Below are 17,195 nucleotides of genomic sequence, written 5' to 3' on the forward strand. Positions count from 1 at the left end.
AAAACCACACTCAGATATCACCTCACGCCAGTCAGAGTGGCCAAAATGAACAAATCAGGAGACTATAGATGCTGGACAGGATGTGGAGAAACGGGAACCCTCTTGCACTGTTGGTGGGAATGCAAACTGGTGCAGCCACTCTGGAAAACAGTGTGGAGGTTCCTCAGAAAATTAAAAATAGACCTACCCTATGACCCAGCAATAGCACTGCTAGGAATTTACCCAAGGGATACAGGAGTACTGATGCATAGGGGCACTTGTACCCCAATGTTTATAGCAGCACTCTCAACAATAACCAAATTATGGAAAGAGCCTAAATGTCCGTCAACTGATGAATGGATAAAGAAATTGTGGTTTATATACACAATGGAGTACTATGTGGCAATGAGAAAGAATGAAATATGGCCCTTTGTAGCAACGTGGATGGAACTGGAGAGTGTGATGCTAAGTGAAATAAGCCATACAGAGAAAGACATACCATATGTTTTCACTCTTATGTGGATCCTGAGAAACTTAACAGAAACCCATGGGGGAGGGGAAGGAAAAAAAAAGAGGTTAGAGTGGGAGAGAGCCAAAGCACAAGAGACTCTTAAAAACTGAGAACAAACTGAGGGCTGATGGGGGGTGGGAGGGAGGGGAGGGTGGGTGATGGGTATTGAGGAGGGCACCTTTTGGGATGAGCACTGGGTATTGTATGGAAATCAATTTGACAATAAATTTCAATAAATAAATAAATAAATAAATAAATAAAATTAAAAAAAAAATTTTCCAGCAATAATCACCACTGTGTATATAGAAATTACATTGATTAGTTTTTCAATGGTTTTAGACATCTGCTATTTGGGGGAAAAGTTTACAAACATGCAAACAACTACAGCAATAGATTGTAAACAATTATTAAATATTTTCATTCTGACATTCAGTGTATGATGAGTTATCACAATGAAATAAATGCTCTGTGCCATTCACTCTCTGCCTTCATCAATGGGATATTTCTGGATAAGGACGTATGGGGACTCCTGGAGGGACACAGCCTCCTCAGTACAGCCCTCTCCTGTGCCAACAACATCAGCGTTCATCTATATAGGCGTTTAAATGTACTTCCAAAGTTGAGTAGTATGAGGAATAGGGCATAGCAGGAGGCCGGAAGAGGAAGAAAACTGATCCCTAGCAAAACCTGACTGGGGAGAAGGTATTTAAGCCCAAAGCCTTGTTTTGGAGATAAAAGGGCACAGATCCATCAGAAGAGAAGAAAGTCAAAAGGAACTTTTATCCATTCAGTTCTTAGGGGTCACCTGGGCCCAAGCCCCACCGTCTCTTTTTCCAACTTGCTGTAAACTATAGAGACTCCATGGAGTCTTGAAATACTAGGGTACAGCAGAACTTCCCGGTGGTGTGGTGGCATCAGTAAGCTGTCAATCAGTCACAGGACAGGCAGGACACAGACCCCCTCCTCTGGCCATAAGCAGCTTCTGCTGTTTATTCCAGCATGCCATTCAAGCATTACCCTTCTCCCTAAAGGAACGTGTTGGGAACAGCCTCGTGCTCTACAGTTGCCCTTTTGACATTCTTAATTTTTAAACATAGGGCTCTGCAAATTATGCAGCTGGTCTTGAGTACAGAACAAGAAAATGGGGGCCAAGGGAGAAAAACAGACATTCAAAGGTCAATCAGAACCTTGGAACAATACAGCAGGAGGCAGTGCTCAACTGGGCCGCAGGGCAGAGGGGGAAATAAAATTAAGTAAACAGAAGGTTGAAAAAAACAAAATGAAAATGAATACCTGCTACCAGTTACTCCAAAGTGCCCTTTGCCACCATGTAATGTTTCAAGTAAAACAGCTCAGAGAAAGGTGAGCTGGATGCAGAGGCAGCAACCATGACTCCAAACAGGGAGGCGTCAGGTGTGACTATGGGGACCTGCAGAGGAACAGGGTTTGGCCACTGAGCCTCATGAGCTGCTGACCCAGCCACATATCTGACTGCAGTCAACCAGACCACCTGTTCAACCACCGGACCTCAGATTTTTGTTTAGTGTTATAGGGGCAAATTTTCAAAGATCTGCACTTTTGCTTTACTGGCAAAACCGGGAAATTCACAGTTTCAGGTTATGTATAGAGACAGCACAGCATCCACGATGCCCTCTGTTAAGGAAAAGGGTTTCTCCAGCACAGTGATCCATTCTCAGCTGCCTGGCTATGTTCCCGTGGGCACTTCCTCTCTCAAATATGACCATTCAAAAATCGGTCCTCACCAACTGCCTGGGAGCGACCCCTCAGGGTTGAAAATTTAGCAGATCTGTGACAGTAGTCTACACATTTTCCTTCTTGAATCTCTAATGGTCAGTGTGGGGAAGAAAGGGGGAAGCCAGTCAGAGATGAAAAGTCTCAGCATTGCTTTCCTGACAAGAATGTCCCAAGGGAACATTTAACAAGGCGAGTGTAGAAGGTGGAATATGGCCGCTTACACAAATCCTCCCATGTAATATTCACCCCACCAGAAAGCCAAGCACCTCAACTCGGAGGCTTTATTAATTTAGGGCTGCGGGACAGGCACCAGGTTCAATGGGGGCAGAGCTTTGCTTTGCCCATATGTCTTGGTATAGCTTTCCAGGTTTGGGAAGGATCAATCACAGGAAGGAATGGGGATGAAAGGCCAGGAATTCAAACTTATAAAAAACTTTCTAGAACTTACATCCATTACCCAAAGGGTTCTCTGCATTTATGCTGCAAGAGACTGTCTGGAGACAAAGTAAAGAATTTTCTTATTTAAACACTTGACACTAATTCTAGTCCCTGCTTTCCAAATCTCTGGTCAGAACTGTCCCCTGGAATATGGCTCCTTGCTGGGAGAAACACATTTTCCTGAAGTCACTTATCCAAAAGAGATGCTGGGTGATACAAAAGCCAAAATAAATATTAATGTACGAAAAGGCTTTGTGAATTCATTAAAACCACTTGCTTGTGAAACAGCCCCGAGATCCTGCTGAGTCCCACCAAGGGCAGTGTTAAGCCCAAGGCCAGGGGACTCCCAGAGCTCAGCTAAACGGGGTGAGGTAGTGTGTTACTGAGGTGCCATCCTATGACTGTGTGAGATCTGAGGGCCCTCTCCCTCAAATCTTCTTTGGGGGAGACCCCCTCAAAAATCAAATAAGAACGTAGCCAACCAGCCCCAAGGACTGGGTTCAAGCATTCCCCTGCCACCCAGGGAGGGCCTGAACCAGCTGCTGTCCAATAGTGCCTCCTGGTGGGGGTCGAATGACAGATCAGGATAAATTCCAGCAGGTCAAAGGTGAACTGCCAAAACTCATGCCCAATTAGCACAAAATAAGTAACAGGTTACCTGACTGGGACAGACAGAACACACATCCCTCTATGTGCTACCAGTTACTTGGGTCTCTTTAATTCTGAAGGGCTCACAGTCCACCACTCTCCCACCTCATAGGGTCTTCTCATCTACACTATGGACCAAACACACTCCCAGGTGGGAGACTAGATGTAAATGAGGGCAAGGCTGCTGCTGTCAGAGACATCCCCACCTCTCCGGCAGGACACTCAAGGTCAATGGAGATAGCTAGATGCCAGGTGACTGACTATATCAAAGTGGTTCCCTGTCCTTTTTACCACACAGGGAAGGCCTGACCTGCTGAGCCATCACTCCATAAAAATCAAGTTTCTTTGGAACTAAGGAGACAAGAAGAACCTCCCTTCCTGTCCATCGAGGTGCTATAGGGTGCCTCTTCTGGCTGGCAAGGATTCATCTCAAAGCTTTTTACCTAAACAGTAAGTTTGTCCTGAGTTTGGATCTAGCTGTCAAAAGATTTTACTGTCCAATCAGCAGATTAGAGCTTTGGAACAAGCAGGCACCTCCAGCCCATCTGCCTTTTCCCAGGTGAGCGCTGGGCCTGCAGTCTGAGGTGAGCTGCCCTGCTGACTAGTCTTTTCTGAATGACTGCATTCCCAAAATTCTGTCTCATAGCTGGTGTCCCAGTTGGAAATCTGGCAACAATACCCACAGTGAAAAACTCTCTCTACCTCCTTTATTCAGGGAGGCTGTTGGTTGGATTCATAGCAGCATAAAACCTATCAGTTAACTTAAACTTGAGAGGTTGGGGGAGGTGATCTAGTTAAACCCAATTGCCTGACAAGATCCCCAAACCAGCCTCCTCGAAAGAACTAAAAAACACAGCCCTTGATGGGCAAGAACAGGTAAGGAGGTAAACATGATAGGGCCTCTGAATCTAAAAACAGTAACAGACCATGGCGCTATTTCTTCTTTTTTCTTCCTTACACATAAGACAGAACAGAATTCCTAAGAAGACAAAATTAAAACTTCAGTTGAAGAGGGAACACCAGCCATGAGAAAATCAGAGCTCCCGTGGCTGTGCTGGGATCCAGTCAGCTGTACAGGTTCTTTTCTGCCTCTTGGCAATGGATAAGGTACAAGAAGATCTGCTCAACGGTGAAGTCAAGCAAGAGGCTGCCTTTGTTCCTGCCAACATGCTTGCTCATGAGGTTAAGGGTGGAGCTTTCAGGGCCACACAAGCAGCAGTACATGGGGGCCCCTGTGTGTGTCTCCAGGTGGTCCTTGATGGTTGCATGGCCTTGGAAGGACTTGTGGCACCCTGTATACCGGTACAACCTCTTGTCTGTGTGGATCCACCGGAGGTCGTTGAACTCACTTGTGTGTGCAAACCTTTTGCCACAAAAGGTGGCAGCTGTACTTGCTGTTCTCAGGCTAGCCCTGCAAAGCCAGCTCCTCACTCAGGAACTCCTCCACTGGCAGCTTCCACTTCTGGACTGCTGGGTGCCATAGCCCCAAACCAGGCTATTCATCAAGGCCAGTGTTGTATTTGTGCTGCTGACATGGTAGCCATACGCAGCCTCCCACTTGAATCCCTGGTTGCACAAGTGGCAGTGGAAAAGGGTGTCTTCCAGGCTTTGGTGCACAGCTATGTGCTTCTTTAGGAGATGCCAACCCACAAAGCTTTTCACACAGACAGAGCGGGAGAGAACTAAAATGCCGAGATGGAAGAGCGTGTGCCATATGAGGCTGCACAGGTTAAGGTAGTGCTGGTCACAGGTACTGCAGGCCTGGCCCTTTCAAATTTAGAGGGTCGAGGATGTGGCCCCGGACCACGTGGAAATCTTTGGCCAGTGCCTTCCCTTCCCACAGGCAGCACATTTCAACTCTTAGAGGCTACCCCTAAAGGCAAACCCAGATTCCCAGTCAGGGGATCATTGGGGTAGACAGCAATGTTGTCCTCAAATATTTCATGCCATCAGTGAAGGATCAGCTGCCACTTGGTAATGAACTTAGTTTCACACATGTTGCAAGAGAAGAAGAAAATACCAATGTGGGACAGAGCATAGGTCACCTGGGAGTTTTGGTCCTAGCAGTTGGTCTCACAGAACTTGCACTTGCCTGTCAGTCGGTCCATGTGGTCCTGAGCATGCTATCACATCAACTGAAGGTTGTGCTCTAGAACTTTCTTGCACACCTGGCAGGGCATGGCCTTATTCTCTCATCATCATTCTCTCCAAAAGTCAGCTCGTTGTCACTATCATCACTCAACTCAATCATCTCCTAAGCTATGCCTGTCTCTCCAGTGAGATTTTCAAACTGCAAATCATCATCCCCTGGGTCCTCCGGCTGGACCTCATCCATCTTCCCAAAGCTTGGCTCTTTGGAGTGGTTGTTATTGCTCACACAGGAGTTGGTTCCAGTGGTGACTATTTGCATTGTCAGGAGTGACTAAACTATTTTTACTGAAGTCTCCATTGCTCAGAACTTAGTGTGGATGGCAGGAGCTGGTGCTGATTTGGGTGGCCATGCTGAGGGTACCTCTGACTGGCTGTGTCATACTAGGAGCAGACATGAGAGGAGAAAATCATCATGGTCATCTGTGTTTGGTAGCGGTGGCTGCTGCAGCAGACACAGGATATAGTTAGGGTCATTGGCAATATTTCTGTCTTCTTTATAACTTCCCCCACCATCACTAGGTAACACATAGTTCCTATCAGGAGCAGAGTGCTCCCCACCATCCAGAGTTCTTCAAGGGGACAGATGGGTTCTGCTGAGCTACAACTCTGGGTACCACTGGTGCTGGTCCAGGGCTTGGCTGCAGCAGTGCTCTCTAGGTCAGGAAAGGTGGAGTGACAGGCCCAGAAGAGGCCCTCCATACCCAGATACTCAGTTACCTCACAGATGACGCCAGTGTTGATCATGTCTGTCAAGAGCTCTGATGTGTGGACAAAGCCCAGACTCTTCTCAAAGTTGACAGGGGTGATGCAGTCCACCACCTAGGTCCTGGCAGCATCAAGCCCCAAATTCAGAGAAAGGTTCTGGAAGTATCCAGCCAGCACAGCTTAGTGGGTCAGGAAGAAGCCGACCACAATCACAATGGTGACGTCGCACATGATCTACCAGATCTGACACTTACTGAGTTCCTTCAACAGTCTGTTGGTGTGGTTGCTGCTTTGCAGTTTGATCCTCATGCCCATCTTGGCTCCTCTGAAGTTGCCCCCTTATCAGCATGGTTTGTAGGGTTCCCTTGGGCCTGAGCACTATCGCTGCCGCCTCACACAAAAGCTGGCCCGCCCTGACCGGCCTGATCCGGCCAGAAGAGGGCGCCATTATATTCATTATTTCTTAAGTGATAAGTATGTGTGACCGAAAGGCGCGCTGCAAATACGATCTCTCATATTTTTTCCCTAGCACACTCATCTCTGGCCTGGATACTTGTAGGAGCTTCCTAACACATTTTCCAGCTTTGTCTCTCATTCTACTCCAAGCATATTTCTCTGTGGCTGCCACAGTAATCTTTCTTAAAAAATAAAATAATATGACTTGTTCAGTTAAGCCTATTGTTATCTTCTCCTAGCACTTAGAGTCAAAATTCTTTTTACATGTTCTGCAGGATCGTATATGACCCGAGTCTTATTTATCCTCACAGTGGACCCTTTGACCATTCTTTCCTTTTGTTTAACATACTGTCATCACACTGGTCATTTTCCATTCTTTTTCAGCTTAGAAAATTTGGAGTTTCCCAAGCCTTGGAGTTGTTCTCTCCCCAGCCTTTCACAAAGCCAAAAAAATAAAAAAATAAAAAAATAAGAAGAAGAACAAACAAAATAAAACAAACCACTTCATTTTTTACCATAAATGTCATCTCTTCAGAGATTATTTCTATGACCATTCCTTATAAGACACAGCTCTTCCCAAAGCTTCCTGTTACTATCATCATGACATAGTTGTTGCTTAAAGTATTATTAAATATTAACTACATATTAGGTATTCTTAATACTTGATAACTAGGTTATATTAAATAGTAACTTTTTTGTCTCCATGATTTTGTTCTCTGTTTTGAACCAGACCAACAAGACATTTGCGCCACCTCTCTCAGATCTTTTTCTTGTGAATGATGTTATGTGTGAATTGGAAGGAAGAAAATAAAAAGGTCCTTACTGAAAATGGGATCTCAGATTTTGTTCTCTGGAAACTTAAGTTCCTTAAGAACTTTGTGAATAGAGAGCAGAGACAAATGAGTGCCTCTGAGGAGAGAAAAGATTGAATAGGAGGATCGGTGATGATTTATTCTAGGTCTGATGGAGAATGGTGCTCCCATGACAGTAATACCCATATGCCAGTACCTTGCAAAGACCTGGGGCAGTGGTTTCAACTCCAGATAGATAGTTTCATGTTTTGGTTTGAAATGTTCTAGAAAAGACTGGTGAATGTTAGGATGCACATTAGCAGCAGCATATCAGAAAACCTCAAGGTATTACTGAGCATGGACGAGGAGCACATCAAAGGAATCCATGATGGGATAAAGATGTGGCAATTATCCAGTCTTTTTATCACCACAGTTGTATTGTTGTAAAACCCTAGAGAAAGGAGCATGATCCGAATAATACATTAGTTTCAATTCCCTGCCCTCATTAGACGATAGGACCTCAAAGTCAGTTTGAATATGATTTCAAAAAAAAATGTCTTTTTGTTCTCATATCTGAATTTTGTTGGGTAGGATTTACATGGAAAACCTAAGTATTTGCTCTTCTCTCTGTTGTTTATTATCCATGTGGTCAAGATTTACAACTGCTTGAATGAATGTTATGTACCCAACATCTAATAGACTTACTGATACAGAATAGGAACACAACATGTATTTTTGTTAATCAGTTAATAAAATGTGATCCAATTTGCACAGGAGAGAAAAGGAAAGCTCAATGTGATAAAATAACTTGGCCGAAATGGAACAGCTATTTAATACTCGAGCCTGATATTTGCTTATGAATCTTGAGCTGTTAGCCACTATGCGGAAGCTTCCTCTGTATAAGGAAGAAAACAACCAAAAACTGGTAGTCCTGGCATTTCTAGCATTTCTAAAAACAATGCATCATGCAAATAGATAGAAAATGAGTTCAGATGAGTGTTCTGAGAGGACCGAGGAACTTAGAATATCCTAAAACACATTTGGAGAGGTTAATCAGAGGTCAAGTTGTTTTTCTTTTTTCCCTGAAAAATGAAACTCTTAAGAAAATACTGGGGAATTTAGGTAGCATAAATCATGCAGCAAGTCGTACAGGGAGCAAATTTGCGGTTGTGGATTAGCTACTATTGTTTACACGGTTTGAGTTCAGCAGGAAAGCTAAGGAAGAATATTTGGGGGCTATAGTCATTTAAGAGTCACAGTGAAAATTAATTACCTTTCAGGCTCTCTATATTATTTTCTGGTTTTTTTCTATACCTTCTGTATTTGTTTCTTTTATAATTAATATCAAGATTCATCAAACATATTTTATTTTTCAATCAATAAATTGCAGAATTACACTGCAACTATACCTATCAGTTGATGCCTATAAAATAAATTTTACTGTATACAGTACAAAACCTTCCAGAAACTTCTGTTAGATTATTTCTTGATACACATTTTATTAGGTATTAATTTTGCCATTGACAAATGAATACAAATTAACATTTTTCACCTTTAAACCTAAGTGCCTATAAGGATAAGCTAGAGCATCATTTTCTTCTGAGATCGCTTTATCACCTATTTGAATAGACATTATATTATAGTAAAAATAATTTTCCCGAGAAAAAAGGAATTTTTCTTCCCAATGTTGAATAAGTCAATAATGATTAAAATGAAGTAGAAGGGCAAAACAAAATTCCAGCTTTTATAAAGCAACAAAGTAATGACTGATAGTCTCAATAGGCAATAAGATGATCAAAAAGATTCAAAAACTGATGAATATATAGTATTTGACAGAATCGAAAATGCAACCTTTGCCATAGAACCACATATCTGATATTGTTTCAGGAGGCAGGAACTAGCTCCTGCATCATGAGTCTATGCCACACAGGTAGGAGAGCTGTTCAAGTGATAAATGTGAAAAAAGACAGAAGTAGCACTTTCTTACAGATCCTAACAGGTGTGACCAAAAATTCTGAAAGAAGTTCAGTTTAAGAAGCAGTTTCAAATGTCTCCTACTGAGTGAGGAAACCTCTGTGGTTAGTAGATAATTGGTGACTGACATCCTGGGAGTAAAAAAAGACTCAATAAACTTTGAGCTTCATGTGGACCCCTAAGTCCCATTTGAGCCTCACCCAATTCCACAGAAAGGGTGCCAACTAAGTGCATGTCCTCTTAAAAAGCACATTCCAATTAATGCAGGTTTCCATATTTAGTGAGAACATGTAGAAGTTGAAAAAAACGAATCAAAATCATGCCATATTTGTGGTAATACGAGCTAAATGGACAAATTCTGTGAAATAAATTGTAATTTGTTAAACAAAACATCTAATTTAAAGAAAATCAAAACGGTGTTTAGTTAACTTTATCTGTTCTGGTTATATATGTAAAGTATAAAATGTTAAATAATGAACCTAAATTCTAAATAATCTACTAGGTTGTTAATATGGAATCCAACACAAGAAAACCACAAATATCATATATAGTCTTCCCATTGTATTATTTTCTTCACACACACACACACGTACACACACACACACCACATGAGCCCACACACACTTAAACAGATTGTCTGGACAATTAAATTAGCTGTTTAAAATATTATTCAATTTTCAGTACCAAACTTTTTATTTACATATCATCACTTTTCAACATATTTTTTTCAGTTTAAGTACTAGCGACAAATCACAAGTATACTTTCGTAAACCAGAGATTTCAATTAAGAGATCTAAATCTTCCTCACAACACAAATGCATTTTGCCATTCTTATATATAATGGAAATATTTACTTAAATTTACTAAGAAAAAGTCATTTTAATGGTATTGGTTAAATAATTATTTCATTAGTGAATTATTTAATTTTTAGCCAATTTCCAAAATTCAAATTTTAAAGAAACACTTGAAGGAATGATTAAGATTTCCTTGTTGAGGAACCTTGTTAAGGTTTCCTTGTGGTTTCCTAATCAGCATGGCATTAGCTCATCAGATACCGATATCAATCAACTTAGTTTCTTTTCTGAATTGTTTTTTTAACTGTTTCATTAAATAAAATACTAATAAAGGTTAAATAACAACGGAACGGATCTTCACAGATTTATAATCAATGAAAGGCTGACATCACAATATATAAAGATCTTTAATAAATCAAAGGACATAATGAGGCATTTCCAAAAGGAGGATATTCAAATGGTTAATAAACACATTAAAAGGTAGGTGCCTAGGGGCTCCTGGGTGGCTCATTTGGTTAAGTGTGCAACTTCAGCTCAGATCTCATGGTTTGTGAATCTGAGCCCCACATCGGACTCTGTGCTGACAACTCAGAACCTGGAGCATGCTTCAGATTCTGAATTTTTAAAAAGGTGGTGGGTACCTAAACAGTAACCAGATAAATGCAAAACAAAATCACCATGAAATATTGATGACTACCCATAGAGATTATGTATCTAAAAACCTAGAGATAGTTATAACTAAGTGTTGTGTGATGAAGTATGTTCTTGTGTGTATACAAGAACCTGTATACATTTCTGGTAGAAGTCTAAATTGTTACAACTAACTTGAAAAACATCCTGGCATTATCTACCAAGTAATGAAATTTGCGTATATATCAAAGCAATTCCAAACTCAGGTGTGTGTGTGTGTGTGTGTGTGTTGTGTGTATATTTAATTATGCATTTCTGCAGAAATCCTTATTTTTTGATTGCCAAGACTTGAAAAAATCCAAATGTCCATCAATAGTATGATAGAAAAATAAATGCTTATTTTTTTTAGTGAAAGATAATAAATGTACTTTAACTTCATGCAACAAAATGGTTGAAAAAATAGTGTAGTCACATGTAAAATCCAAATGTTAGGATTCAACTTAAGCAAGTTTAAAATGAACCATAGTGCTTGTGGTCAAAAAGATAGCAGAAAGAGGAAGAAGAATCAGTGAATAAAGACAATATCATTCAGCTGGGGGTGGTTCCAGGATTCTGGCAATGTTCTCTTTCTTGATTTGTGTGCTGACTATATGAAAAATATTTTGAGATCATTGACCTTACATTACAGTTTTGTGAATTTTTAGAAATGGTGTGTAATACAATCATTTAAACAGGCACAAGGATAATAAGCTAGGGCAGAGGGATGAGAGAGAAGAGAAATAACTTGGCATTTGGGAGGAATGCATTTGAATTAATCCTGAATTTGGCAGGCAGATGTGAGTCTAGAGAAATATGTGGGCTATAGGGTGGTGAGCTTTGCATTATGTTACGAGATTTGGATTTTATCTGGAAAAGATCAGAAAAGCATTGAAGAGGAGCAGGATCTATTTTAGATTCCAACTAGCCATCCTGGGGTATAGATTATAGACTGAAGTTGGGTAGACAAAGAGCTGATAGAATTTATATTAAATAAAGGGCATTTAAGAGTACTGAATTCTAAACTATTTTCTGGAAAGAAAATAAATGAGAAAGGGGAGATGACAAATACAGTTATTCTCCTGAAAAACAAAAGGGTAAGTGTCGAGAAGTTTGGTGAAAAAAAGTTGAATCATTTTAAGAGAAGTATGTAAGGAAAAACCACAGAGATATATAAGATTTTACTTACAAAGTGGTAAGTCTGCAAAATCTGAGATAGCAAAATTCTAGGTGATGCCAAAATTGAAGGTATAAATGAAACCTCTATTGTTGGATCAGAGTAGAAGATAATGGTATGAGTGTGTGTGTGTGTGTGTGTGTGTGCGCGCATGTGAGATAGGTATAGAAATAATTGTTAAATATGTGTATATACACAGATATGGAAACATAACAGAAATTTTCTACTTCTGTGTGCTCAGATGGTCTATACAGTGTGATACCTCAAGAGAAATAAGCAATCTTTGCACTCAGATCTTGGTTTAGTAAAAGGATCAAGAACTATTTGAATGAATGTTTGATTCTAGGGCTGAGGAAGGGGACACACATCATAAACCATAAAATAAGGAAGGTTAAAAAAACAACACACCAAGCGCCAACCTGAAAGAGTATCCCAGACTAGAAAAATTAGAGCCACAAAATTCAATAGAACTGTATGAATTGTGACAAAAGAAGTATCTTTAAGTCCATACTGATATAAAAATATTAAATAAATGTTAGATAAGGGAAATTTATTATTTCTGAAGAATTCCAAATAATAAATGTATAAGAAATGAAAGAGAAACTCACCAGCAGAATAGCACAACAATAATTGCTGTAGCCAAGATCCAGTGATTTTGTGAAATAGTAGGTGAAAACTTAAGAAACAGAATACATGCATAGCCTCAAAATATCTCAACAGAAATCATTTTAATTACTATGGCGATTTTATCACATGCCTACAAATTATAGGGTAACCCTCTCTTCAGGAGGTGGAGGTTAATTCCCCCACCCCCTCAGCCTTCAGCATGAGTTGGACATAGTGACTCGCTTCCAATAAATTGAGTATGGCAATGGAAAAGACAAATAAAATTGTTATGGCAGACACTTAATCAAGAGATCAAGGCTAATGTCACCAGGGTTAAGACATGTGGATAGCGGGTAATTCCTGATACAATTCTTTGAGGTCACCTGTGGTATTCGTCCTCAAACCCAGAATCCCAATCTACTCATGAGAAAATACTACCTATGCCAAAATTAAAGGCAATCTACAAATACTGAGCATTAATTTTCAAAAGAGTCAAGATGATGGAAACAAGAAAAGAATGAATGGTCACAGATTGAAGGAGAATATGGGGACATGAGAAATAAATGCAATGCAGTAACCTAGATTGAGTCCTTTAATGGAAACTGTAGTAGAAAATGGAAAATGTGAGGAAATAGCTATCATGTTTTTGTTTAATAAATGTACTTTAGGGTGCTCAGTCGGTTGAGTGTCTGACTCCTGCTTTCGACTCACATCATGATCCCAGGGTAGTAGGATTGAACTCTGCACTGGGCACCACGCTGACTTAAAAAAAGAAAAAAAAAAAAGGAATTTTAGTTGTATAAAATGTTAACATTGTAGGAAGCTGGTGAAGAGTACAGAAAAGTCTGTACTATATTTCATCTTCTATAAATCAGAAATTATTTCAAAATGTTTCAAGGGGCTCCTTGGTGGTTCAGTCGACTAGGTCTTTGACTTTGTCTCAAGTCATGATCTCATGGTTTGTGAGTTAAAGCCCTGCATCAGGCTCTGTGCTGACAGTGCAGAGCCTGCTTGCGATTCTCTCTCTCTTCCTCTCTCTCTCTACCCTTCCCCCACTTATGCTCTCACTCCCTCTCTCTCAAAATAAATAAATAAACTTTAGAAGAATAAAAAATAAACAAAAAGTCAAAAAGTGGACTTTAAGAAAAAGTTTTCCAAAATAATTTTTGAAAAATATTTAAAAAAATATATATGTACCTGTGCTTTTCATCGAGGTGACCTACACCTAGTTTACACTTTCACATACTTAAGATCCAAAAATTAACTGAAGTTGGCAAAAGATTACTTTTTATAATAAACTTTTACATATACTTTGATTTCCTTTATTGAAATAAATTCTATCCGCAATTTTTCTTCTTCAGTATAGACTGACATGGAGTGTTTTAATTTTCAGGCTAAGATATATTCTTAGTGAAAATCTTCGCTGTTTAGTTAAAGGATGATTTCTAATCATACTACCTGGAGCATCAGAATTTGCACCAATATCTATTTTTTTTTTAAGGAAACTCTAACCCCAACATGGGGCTTAAACTCATGACCCCAGGATCGAGAGTCGTATACTGTGCCTACTGAGCCAGCCAGATGCCAGGCACCAAAGTTTAACGGGTGAATAGTAATGCAGATTACTACAAAGGGAAAAACCTATTTCTTATTTTTCATATCCAATCTTATTTTAAAGGAGAGGGTCTTAACCTTTAAGGTGATGGAAAATGAGTCGGCGCTGATGATTGATGGAGTCCCTTCTATTGTAATACCACACACTGTACCTTCTAAAAGGAGGCATTTCTGAGTGAAAGGGGATACTATCAATTATTTTGTCAGAGCATCAGGCATCAAACTGGAACTTTCTCAGGCAGATTAAGAGGTTCATCTTGAAAAAAATTAACAAATAAATAAATGTGAGACAAAGGGAAAATGTCCCTTTGCACTTTGTTGGCCTGAACTTAACTTTTAATTGAGTTGTTTCTTTGGAGTTGATCCAGTAGACAGTGTAACTCAAGGTAACCTTCTGAGTTATTACATACATCCCATTTCATTCTCGCATAAACCTAGTTTACAGAAACATTAACTCATCATATACAATTATATATGTGATATACTAAATATTCCATATATATATATTAAATTGTATTCATAGGCAAGTTGTCTCTTTTCTCCTGTATCTTCACAATTAGAAAATATTTTTATTCTTGATTTCTGAGATTAACATTTCTGAACATCACAGAAGTGATTATATAAAGAAAATTATAAAATAAAGAAGACAGAATATTTAGTATGAAAATATTTGGAACCGAAAATAAAAGATTAAGTAAAATTCTGGATTATAGAATAAAGTTGAACTGGAAAGAGCAAATTCAATGTAAGTACTTTAGAAGTTGACCAGAAAGGCAAGGTAGGCCAAAACTACACTTGCCGTCTTTGTTACAACTGACATTCTCACTGGTTTGATACTTACAGATGCATAATAAAGCTACAAAATAACTGCTACAGCTAGCGTTAATGGTGACACTAATCAACTTGGGTTCTATCAAGGAAAGCTAGTGGAAATCAGAATACTGAGTGTCTGAATTTATCCCACAAAGATTTATGGACTGTTTCACTTTTAAGAATAAATATTACATAGCATAGATTTTATTTGAGAAAAAAAAAGAAGAAAAAAGAGAAAAAAAGATCACTAGCATCTTTCAATCCCAGAAAAGATTTATATCCATCACATGCTGACACAAGCTAAAGTATATTAATTATTCTCAGCATGAAAAAATACTGTCAATTTCTGAATAATAACAAGACTGTATATAGTGTTTCCTTTCCATTTTCCACCCCATCTTCTGACAATGAATGGAAAGGAATAAGATGGATTTAGAAGTATCAAACAGGGATTTTCTACTGAAGAAAGAACAGCAAGTTTCTACTTAAGGACTGTCATTTTTGGCTCTGGGGCAGAAAATGTAGAAGCAAAGAAAACAGCCCAATATATAAACACACGAAGTTCAACCCGAAGGCAACTCTTTGACCAGTCCTTATTGAAGTTTATTCATTTATATATCTCGGCAAAAGAATTTCAGCAGCATCTGGCATTTACTAACATAGTGTATGAGCTTTCTATTGACATCTCCAAGTGCCATATTTGTTTCTTTTTATTTTATGCCTTTATAAGTTTAGAAATGTCTATAACTTGGTGATTCCAAATGAAATTATGTATGTGAGCACACAATTACCAGAGGATGAGGACAATAAAGAATAAGCCAACATTTTGTTATAGATACAGTGTTGAAAACTAAAAAATTGCTACATTCCTTTAAATAAATCTTCAGTTTTAACAATAATTTATTCACAACTTTATAAGCCTACATGTATTTATTAGATATGTAAACATTTGACCAATGCTTTCTGAAAGCATTTCATGAAGATATTAAATGTATTTTCTAATAAACTTTGTTTTTTAAAAATTTTTTTACATTTTCAATTTATAAAACAAAACAAAACAAAACTGAAAAGTAGTGGAGGGTTCCTATATATCTCACGCCTAGTTTTTTCCTGTTATTAGTTTCATTTGTTAGAATGGCACATTTTGTCATGAATGGAGCAACAATGTTGATACCTTATTAATTAAAGTCCAAAGTTTATTCCAGTTGTTTTAATTTTTAACTAATGTTCTTTTTCTCTTACAAGATCATATTTAGGATAAAACATTACACTTAGCTATCATGTTTCTTTAGGCTCTTAGCTGTTACTGTTTCTTAGGCTTTCCGTGTTTTTGATAACCTTGAGAGTTATAAGGAGTTGTATGTTGTATGTCCCTCTATTGGAATTTATCTATTGCTTTTCTCAGATTAGACTGGGGTTATGGGCCTATGGGTTTGGGGGAACAAGGACATGGAGTAAAGTGCCATATCCATCCATCCTATTGATGTTGAACTTGATTGCAAGGCTGAGGTAGTGTTTCTCAGTTTTCTTCACTATAAAGTTACTTTTTCCCCCCCTCTTTCTATACTATACTCTTTGGAACCACTATGCAGAGCATACACTGAAGGGCTACAAGCTTATGCACCCCTTCAATCAGGGCAAGAGTGTGGAGGTTCATCAAGCCTGTCGGGCTAAGATTTAAGAAAAAAAAAAAATGTTTGCAGCCTGGGAAATGGCTGGTTGAGAAGCAACAAGATAGACCAGGAAAACCAGATATCCTTTGAAATGTCAAAGCTGAAGACAACCTGACCTTGCCTGTGGATCAACATGTTTTCCCACTTTGTAAATGTTTAATCTAAAGTAGTAAAACAACCCCCTTCCTATGGATGTATACACTGCCCCTGTGACATATGCCTGTACATCACTGCCCTGATTGTATTGTTTCCCCGAAAATCTATGAGCATGCTTTGTTCCTGCCTTTGAAACCACACTTTCCTGCATTCCTGCACCCCTTGAAATGCACTGATAAGATTCTCAATAAGAACTGGAGAAGAGCTTTGCTCTGGATCATCGCCACTAGAGCGCGTGGCTCCCTGGCCCTCTCCTTTCTCTGATTCAAGAGTCTGGAGTAATCTGTC

The 17,195-nt window shown here is 39.2% G+C and overlaps 1 pseudogene; it reads right to left on the reverse strand.

The window, feature by feature from the left end:
* Positions 1-4,396: 4,396 nt before the first annotated feature.
* LOC102967972 lies at positions 4,397-6,502 on the reverse strand (annotated as a pseudogene).
* Between the last annotated feature and the right edge of the window lie 10,693 nt (positions 6,503-17,195).

Source organism: Panthera tigris, chromosome A1, assembly GCF_018350195.1.
Source record: "Panthera tigris isolate Pti1 chromosome A1, P.tigris_Pti1_mat1.1, whole genome shotgun sequence".
NCBI classification, from domain to species: Eukaryota; Metazoa; Chordata; class Mammalia; order Carnivora; family Felidae; genus Panthera; species Panthera tigris.